Source organism: Piliocolobus tephrosceles, chromosome 12 (assembly GCF_002776525.5).
Source record: "Piliocolobus tephrosceles isolate RC106 chromosome 12, ASM277652v3, whole genome shotgun sequence".
NCBI lineage: Eukaryota > Metazoa > Chordata > Mammalia > Primates > Cercopithecidae > Piliocolobus > Piliocolobus tephrosceles.
Window position 1 is genome coordinate 60,884,500 of NC_045445.1, and position 7,656 is coordinate 60,892,155.

At 35.5% G+C, this 7,656-nt stretch overlaps 1 pseudogene across 1 annotated transcript; it reads left to right on the plus strand.

Moving 5' to 3' along the window:
* The first annotated feature begins 880 nt into the window (after positions 1–880).
* Positions 881–1,883, plus strand: LOC111536560 (annotated as a pseudogene). Its single transcript, XR_002729773.3, has one exon. The product of XR_002729773.3 is annotated as a protein SET pseudogene (transcript).
* The last annotated feature ends 5,773 nt before the right edge of the window (positions 1,884–7,656 follow it).

Below are 7,656 nucleotides of genomic sequence, written 5' to 3' on the forward strand. Positions count from 1 at the left end.
AACATACAAAGAAAAACTAAAACCAAAACTCTTGAAACTATTTCAAAAAATTGACAAGGAGGGAATACACCCTCACTCACTCCATGAGGCCAGTATCACCTTGATACCAAAACCAAAGACACATTTAAAAAAATACAGACAGGCAGGGTGTGGTGGCTCACGCCTGTAATCCCAGCACTTTGGGAGACTGAGGTGAGAGGATCACAAGGGCAGGAGTTTGAGACCAGCCTGGCCAACATGGTGAAATCCTGTCTCTACTAACAATACAAAAATTAGCTGGGTGTGGTGGCGGGCGCCTGTAGTCCCAGCTACTTGGGAAGCTGAGGCAGGAGAATTGTTTGAACCTGGGAGGTGGAGGTTGCAGTGAGCCGAGATCCCGCCACTGCACTCCAGTCTGGGTGACAGAGTGAGACTCCATCTCAAAATAAATAAATAAATAAATAAATAAATAAATAAATAAATAAATAAATAAATAAAACCCAATCATATAGATGCAAAAATCCACAACTAGCAATTCAATTCTATTGTCAAATGAATGAATAAGACCTACTATTTGATAGTACAACAGGGTGACTAAAATCAACAATAACTTAATTGTACATTTTTCAATAACTTCACGAGTGTAATTGGATTGTTTGTAACTCAAAGGATAAATGCTTGAGGAAATGGATACCCCATTCTCTTTGAAGTGGTTATTTCATGTTGCATGCCTCTATCAAAACATTTTATATGCCCCATAAATATATACACCCATTATATACTCATAAAAATTAAAAATAAAAAAGCTATAACAATAAAATAATAAAAATCTTCCAGTATTCAGCCTGCTTCCAGACGGGCGAGGAGACTCGTGGTCTGGTTCTAGGACTTCCCTAACAACATGGCCCCTAAACGGCAGTCTCCACTCCTGCCTCAAAAGAAGAAACCAAGACCACCGCCTGCTCTGGGACCGGAGGAGACACCGGCCTCTGTAGGCTTGCCAAAGAAGGAAGAAAAAGAACAGCAAGAAGTCATGGAACACATTGATGAAGTAGAAAATGAAATAGACAGACTTAATGAACAAGCCAGTGAGGAGATTTTGAAAGTAGAACAGAAATATAACAAACTCCACCAACCATTTTTTCAGAAGAGGTCAGAATTGATCGCCAAAATCCCAAATTTTTGGGTAACAACATTTGTCAACCATCCACAAGTGTCTGCACTGTTTGGGGAGGAAGACGAAGAGGCACTGCGTTATTTGACCAGAGTTGAAGCGACAGAATTTGAAGATATTAAATCAGGTTACAGAATAGATTTTTATTTTGATGAAAATCCTTACTTTGAAAATAAAGTTCTCGCCAAAGAATTTCATCTGAATGAGAGTGGTGATCCATCTTCAAAGTTCACCGAAATCAAATGGAAATCTGGAAAGGATTTGATGAAACGTTCAAGTCAAACGCAGAATAAAGCCAGCAGGAAGAGGCAGCATGAGGAACCAGAGAGCTTCTTTACCTGGTTTACTGACCATTCTGATGCAGGTGCTGATGAGTTAGGAGAGGTCATCAAAGATGATATTTGGTCAAACCCATTACACTACTACTTGGTTCCTGTTATGGATGATGAAGAAGGAGAAGGAGAAGAAGAAGATGATGATGATGATTAAGAGGAGGAAGGATTAGAAGATATTGATGAAGAAGGGGATGAGGATGAAGGTGAAGAAGATGAAGATGATGATGAAGGGGAGGAAGGAGAGGAGGATGAAGGAGAAGATGACTAATAGAACACTGATGAATTCCAACCTTCCTTTTTTAAAATTTTCTCAAGTCCCTGGGAGCAAGTTGTAGTCTTCTTTTTTTTTTTTTTTTTTTCCTCTTGTGCTCAGTCGCCTTGTTCTTGAGGTCTGTTTTCTCTACTCCATGGTTCTCAACTTACTTGGGGGGAAATACCTTGAGCAGAATACAATGGGAAAAGAGTCTCTACCCCTTTCTGTTCGAAGTTCATTTTTATCCCTTCCACAAAAATTGTATGGAATCAACACCACCGAGCTCTGTGGGATAAAAGCTCTGCTGGAAGCTGGAGGGTGCTAAGCCCCTGTGTAGTAGTGCATAGGATTCTAGCTTTTTTCCTCCTTTCTCTGTATATTGGGCTCAGAGAGTACAGCATGTCTCTATGTGAATATGGACAGTTAGCATTTACCAACTTGTATCTGTCTACTTTCTCTTGTTTAAAAAAAGAAAAAAAAAAAACTTTAAAAAATGGGGTTATAGAAGGTCGGCAAAGGGTGGGTTTGAGATGTTCGGGTGGGTTAAGTGGGCATTTTGACAACATGGCTTCTCCTCTGGCATGTTTAATTGTGATATTTGACAGACATCCTTGCAGTTTAAGGTGACACTTTTAAAAATAAATTCTCTCCTAATGATGACTTGAGCTCTGCCACTCAATGGGAGAATCAGCAGAACCTGTAGGATCTTATTTGGAATTGACATTCTCTATTGTAATTTTGTTCCTGTTTATTTTTAAATTTTCTTTTTGTTTCACTGGAAAGGAAACATGATGCTCAGTTTTAAATGTTAAAAGTGTACAAGTTGCTTTGTTACAATAAAACTAAATGTGTACACAAAGGATTTGATGCTTTTCTCTTAGCATAGGTATGCTTACTATGACCTTCCAAGTTTGACTTGTAAAACATCACTGTCAAACTTTGTCACCCTAACTTCTTATTTTTTGATATGCACTTTGCAGGATGACCTCGGAGCTATGTGGATTGAGTAACGGGATTTGAATCAATATATTAATATCTCCATAGCTGGGAAACATGGGTTCAATTTACCATTGGTTTCTCAAAGTGTTTTGGGATACCAAAACATCCCATCATTTGGGATACCAGATTGCTCAATACTTTTCTGGGTATATTGTGCCCTTGATTTTTATCTCCAATGGCAGTTTTTAAAATTGGCCTTTTACCTGGATATAAAGTAATAGTGCCTGCCACTACCATCCAACAGACCTGGTGCTCTAATGCAAAGTTATACATGGGACAGTTGCTGGTGTGTCTTCATTGGCTAAATAAAATGTGGCCAAGAAAATAGGCTCTCAGAGTAAAAAGTCTGTGATGGTTAGCAGTAACTGTCCCTGCTCTCTGGTATAAAGCTCTCAAATGTTACTGTGAATCTGGGTGGGATAAGGGACTCGGCTCTGTCTGCTCAGTGCCATTGTGCAGAGAAGCACCCTAATGCATAAGCTTTTTAAAGCTGTAAAATATAGTTGCTGAAATTAAATGCCACTTTTTCAGAGGTGAATTAATGGACAGTCTGGTGAAATTCAAAAGCTTTTTGATGTAACTCAAACTTGATAAATGGAACTATTCCATCAATAGGCAAAAGTGTAACAACCTATCTAGATGGATAGTATGTAATTACTGCACAGGTCTCTGTTTAGTAAATACATCACTGTATACCAATTGGGAATCTTGCTCCAATAAAGCAACATAAAGAGTTAAAAAAAAAAATCTTCCACTTAAAAAATAAAATGTAAAAAAGGCTGAAATAATTCTCTTTTAAAATTACTGATGCTTTTTTATGTATAATTATTTGACAAATTTGCCATTCTTTAAAAAATGTGTGTGTGGTTTTTTTGTTGTTGTTTTTTTTGTTTGTTTGTTTGTTTGTTTTTTGTCAGTATAGACAGATAGGGAAATGTGTCACTCAGATCTTTTGCTCTGGGAAGTATAGTTGGCTGAAAATTCTAGCAACTGCTCCTCTAGATATATTTCTGCCTTGTGTTGAGTCCACATTTCTTCTGGAATACCTCAGTCAATAACAGAGTATGAGCATTCTCTGTGGGACAGAGCACTATTTTATGGCCTGACCAAATCTTTTTCAAAGCTGTGCTGCAGTCTGGAACTTTTCATATTCAATCCACCTCCCTATGGTTTGTTCTTTCACAGGTTTCAATATTCCTGTATGAAGATTATCTCTGCTTTTTCTGTTTATCTTCCATAAACATTACTTTTAACATATGTCTTGAATATCTAATCTCATATTGACATCTGCTCTGAAGAAAACAAAAATAGCAGTCAGGTTTCTAAACTTGTTCAAGACAATAGCAATCCTATCCCTAACTTGACTTGCTGGGAAATAATATAGCTTTCATAATTAACTGGTAAATAAGAAGGGTTATAAATCAGGTACTTACTAGTAAGCACGACCTGAAATTTAGCATTGCTGTCTTAGCAAATTTGAGTAGAAAGAGGCAATATCCATGCAAAATTGTTTGAAGAATGCTTAGTCCATCAAATTTTCCATATCAGAGGTTGGCAAACTTATGGATCTGTTTTTGTATGGCCGGGGAGGTAAGAAAGGCTTTTACAGCTTTTAAGGGCTGTAAAACAAACTAATATAAAACAAACAGAAAACAAAAAAAAGCAAAGAATATGAGTTTGAGACCATATGACTCGCAATATTTAAACTATTCACTATTTAAAGAAAGTATTTTCTAATTCCAGATTTATATGCTTTTAAATATACTCTTAGATTAAGCAATATCAGAAAATAATGCTTTACATTTTTGTGAAAGGGGAAAAGTCAAGCTGGAAACAGCTTAGGGCCAACCTGCCTCCCATGCTTTTCAAAGTCACCCCTCTGTTCACTGAGATAAATGCATATCTGATTCCCTCCCTGGGAGAGGCTAATCAGAATGCAAAAGAATGCAACTATTTGTCTCTTACCTACCTATGACCTGGAAGTCCTCTCCCTGCTTTCAGTCTTCCCACCTTTGCTTTGAGTTGTCCCTTTCTAGACCAAACCAATGTTCATCTTGGATACGTTGATTAATATCTCATGTCTCCCTAGAATCTGTAAAATCCAACAGTGCTCTGACCACTTTGGAAATATACCGTCAGGACCTCAGGAGGCTGTGTCACAGGCCCACATCCTTAACCCTGGCAAAATAAACTTTTTAAATTAACTGATTTTCGGGGTTCACATTTTCTACTTGAAAGCTTAAGTCACATTTGCATCCTGGTATGGAAGATATACTACGTAATTTTAACATGCATCTTTAAGCCATCATCACTCCTGACCTTATCTTGTTTATCTTTTATCACTATTTCAACTATATACTAATTTCAACTTTCATTTTATCTTAACATATTTATTTGTTATATATTTTTAACATTTTAGCTTGGATCTCCTACTCTCCACCTCTGAAAGGGTATAGATTAAGAGCATTGTGAAATTTAATGACCTATGAAAAAGTATGAGTTTGCTCAAATTACTTGATGCTTTCTGTAGCTAAATAATATATACAGGATATATTATATCTGTACCAAATGGAAGTACAACATAGAAGAAATAAACAAGGGCTGAGATACAAGCCTCTTCACAAAACCCCCATTTTTTGCTATACATAAAATCCAAAGGATTTCAACAGTTGTTTCTATACATAGATATTATTATCTATAATAGGTGTTGTTAACCAGGGTTTATGACTGCTTTGGGGTACAGTAATAAATGTTGGGTAATTTGTGATGATCTCAATGTTGTATACAAAATTTGTTATATACATATATGACTATGTTTATAAGAAAATGAACAACAGCTTATTTCACATTTCTAAAGGATCTAAAACTACTAGAAGTTGATTTTGTTCTCAGAATAGGATAGAGTCAACAGTCAAACCAAAAGATCATCTCAAGCTGGAATCTAGAGCATTCTTGAGGTTCTTAGTCTGAACTGATTTCATAGGCCTGATTAAAAAAAGAAGAAGACTTTTATTTTATACCCAAAGACAGTTTAAAAGATCTTCAAGTTCATGTTATTATTTTTATTTTCTCCAGTGTGAATTCTTCTATTTGTTACATATGCTAACTTTGCCTTGTAGTGGTAAAATTTGGGAGGTATTTTGTAATTTTTATTAATAAGATCATCCTCATAGGATTTATTGTCTTAATTTTTTGGCTGAAAATTTTTACATAAGTTGGTAATTTTAGCCCTCAAACATACATTGTTGAAACACATAATGATATTGGTTTATTGCAGATGAATTCCTTAGACTCATATTTCAGGACAAAAAAATTCACTAGTAATCCATTATTTTGAGGCCGGGAAAAAGAGTCTTCCTTATCCACATTTAGGGTCACACATGTCACAATCATTTTCAGACTTCTGGATATATAGAGGGGATGACTTTCAGGAACCCAACACACAAATTATCACATATGTGTAAATATCCATTTTTCTGAAAACACTGTTTCTTAACTGAGAATGTATCTGTCCCTCCTTCCCTAGCCTGATGGAGTTTGAAAATGTTTAAGAGTCAGGGTAAAATCTAGAACTGGGGGGTCTGAAGTTTTATACAACTCTTAATGCCTTTTAAGGAATAATACTAATTTACAAATACAAAATTAGGTACAGGGCTCTGGGAGGAGTTCATGTAATGGCGAACTCTTAAATTTGATCTTAATTAACCTCATAATACATTTTTTTGTAGTTGATGCATTATTACTTGTTGCAATGAGTATTGGATCTTATTGGCATTTAGTGTGAATGGGTCCAGAAAAGCCAAATATCCTGAAATTTATGAGATATTTGCCACAAAAAAATAACTATCCTGGGAAATATGTCAATTATCTCAGAATTTCATAAAAGATTACTTTGCTCTAATTAATGGCTATGAGTTTCTTGTTAGATTATGTATGGTATCTGAAGATGGTGTCTTCTTGCTTTCAAGCTTACCTATTAATTTTTAAAAAATATAAAGGATTTTTTAGCCTCAGTTTTTTTTTTTTTTTTTTTTTTTTTTAATTTCAACTTTTACTTTAGGTATAGGGGGTACTTGTGCAGGTTTGTTACAGGGGTGTATTGCAGCCAGGTATTGGGCCTAGTACCTAATGAGTAGTTTTTCAACCCAAGCCCCACGTTCTCTCCTGACTAGTAGTCTCTAGTATCTATTATTCCCATGTTTATGTTCTTGTGTACACAATGCTGAGCTCCCACTTATAAGTGAGAACATGCAGTATTTGATTTTTGGTTCTTGTGTTAGTTCACTTAGAATTAGGTCCTCCAGCTTTATCCATGTTGCTGCAAAAGACATGATTTAATTCTTGTTATGGTTGCATAGTATTCTATGGTGTATATGTACCATATTGTTTTCATTTAACCTACCATTGATGGGCACTAGGTTGATGGCATATCTTTGCTATTGTGAAGAGCCTAGCAATGACCATGTGAGTGCATGTGTTTTTGATATAATGATCTATTTTCCTTTGTGTATACATTCAGTAATGGTATTGATGGGTCAAATGGTAGCTCTGTGTTATTTAAGAAATAGCTCTAAGTTATTTAAGAAAGCTCTCAACTACTTTCCATATTGGCTGAACTAATTTGCATTCCCAACAATAGTGTATAAGCACTTCTTTTCTTCCACAACCTCATCAACATCTGCTATTTTTTATTTTTTAAGAACAGGTATTCTGACTGGTTTTGATTTACATTTCTCTAATGATTAGTATTTTTATATGTAATTGTTGGCTGCATGTATGTCTTTTGAAAAGGGTCTATGATTATACTTTGCCCATTTCTTATATTTTTATTTGTTTTTTAAACTGTTGAATTGTTTAAGTTCCTTATAGTTTCTGGATATTAGACCTTTTCAGATGTGCAGTTTGCAAATATTTTC